We start from the raw sequence: 1951 nt of genomic DNA on the forward strand, positions 1-1951 counted from the left end.
AAAAGTAGCCACTTGTAAAATATTTTTTATTGCTTTTAGAAAATGTGTTTATTTCTAGACCAGTGTGCATGTCTGTCTGTCCATCTATTCCTATAAAATTGACATAAAAGGAATGATTCAGTATACAAAGTCCTCTACTATTTTTTCCCTGTCTCTGATATACACAAAGCTACTGCATTCTTTTTCACAGCTGATAATAATCTATCAGATAGGAGGCGCCCCATAGGCTATGTAACTATCCCTTACTGATGGGTTACTTTTCCTTGTTGCTGTTACAAACAATGCCACAGGGAACACACCTGTACATATCTCTTGACCAACATGTGCAGGGATAATTATATAGGTAAATTCTTAGCAAGCAAATATTACTGAGTAAAATAATATGTACCTTTAAAAGTAGATGGACTTTGTCAAGCTTCCTTCCAGAAATGAACCAGTCCACCAACCCTGCCCCACATCAGTGTCTGACAGTGCTTGCCTGTCAATAGCCTTCTCAGAACAGGCCTCAGCACTGTAGGGTCTCATAACATGAGTTAAGAAACAATCTGTTGCTGCTGTTTAATTTTCATTATTTTACTTACAAATAATATTGAGCATATTTTCATACTTACTGACTATGTCTTATTTTCACTTTTTGGTAATTAACTACTGATAAGCTTTGTCAATTTTTTTTTCCTATTGGATTGTTTGTTTTCTATTTTATTTACAAAAGCTTTTTGAAAATGAAAGCAATTAGCTCTTTTCCTGTCACATCCATTATAAATATTTTCCCAACTTGTCACTTGTTTCTTCTCTTAGTTGAGGGTATGTTTTTACCCACCCCTCCAAAAAAAAAAATCACAATTTTTATATTGTCAAATTTAACTTTATGGTCTCTGGGTTTTGAATCCTTCCTAGAAAGGCCTTTCCTATTCCAGGAGCTTAAACACAGCCATTTATTTTCCTAGAACCACTATAGCTCATTTTCTACATTTAATTTTTTTTTTTTTTTTTTTTTTTTTTTTGAGATGGAGTCTCGCTCTGTCACCCAGGCTGGAGTGCAGTGGTGCAATATTGGCTCACTGCAACCTCTGCCTCCTGAATTCAAGCAATTCTCCTGCCTCAGCCTCCTGAGTAGCTGGGACTACAGGCACCTGCCACCATGCCCGGCTAATTTTTTTGTATTTTTGGTAGAGATGGGGTTTCACCATTTTAGCCAGGATGATCTCGATCTCCTGACCTTGTGATCCGCCCGCCTTGGCCTCCCAAAGTGTTGGGATTACAGGCATGAGCCACTGCTCCCAGCCCTACATTTAAATTTTTGATCCATCTGGAATTGATGTTACTATAATAACTGAAGTGAGGATCCAGCTTTATTTTTTTTCTCCAGTCAATTGATCTAGCGCTGTTTACTGATTAATTGCCTTTTCCTCACTGTTTTAAAGTGTTGACATTTCATATCTTAGTTCCCATATGATTTTGGTTTCATTTATGAACTCTTCGTTCTTATTCATTGATCTATTTTTCCCTAATGCCAAACCATTTTAATTATTATAGCTTTAAAATAGTTTTAGTATCAGTCATCTAGTTCTTATTGTTTTTAATTTTCAACTCTTTTTCTGACTCATCTTCATAATTAGTTTTACAAACATTAATATTATTTTGTTAAGTTAAAATTTGCTATTTCGGTTGGGATTTCATTAAATGTATAAATTAACTTAGGAGGAAATGATATTTTTCTATCAAAGACCATAGTGTGTCTTTCCATTTGTTAAGTCGTTTTTAGGTCTGCCAATAGGTTATTAAAGAGTTTTTAATAAAAATCCTGCAAATTACTTGTTATATTGATCTTTAGGATTCCTTTCAGTTGCTGTATTTTAAATGAGATCTTTTCTTTTACCACAATTTCTAACAAGTTATCGTTTAGGAAAGGCTACTGGTTTAAAATAGTTATTTAGCAACTCATCTCTTC

The sequence above is a fragment of the Pongo pygmaeus genome, chromosome 8, assembly GCF_028885625.2.
Source record: "Pongo pygmaeus isolate AG05252 chromosome 8, NHGRI_mPonPyg2-v2.0_pri, whole genome shotgun sequence".
Classification (NCBI taxonomy): Eukaryota; Metazoa; Chordata; class Mammalia; order Primates; family Hominidae; genus Pongo; species Pongo pygmaeus.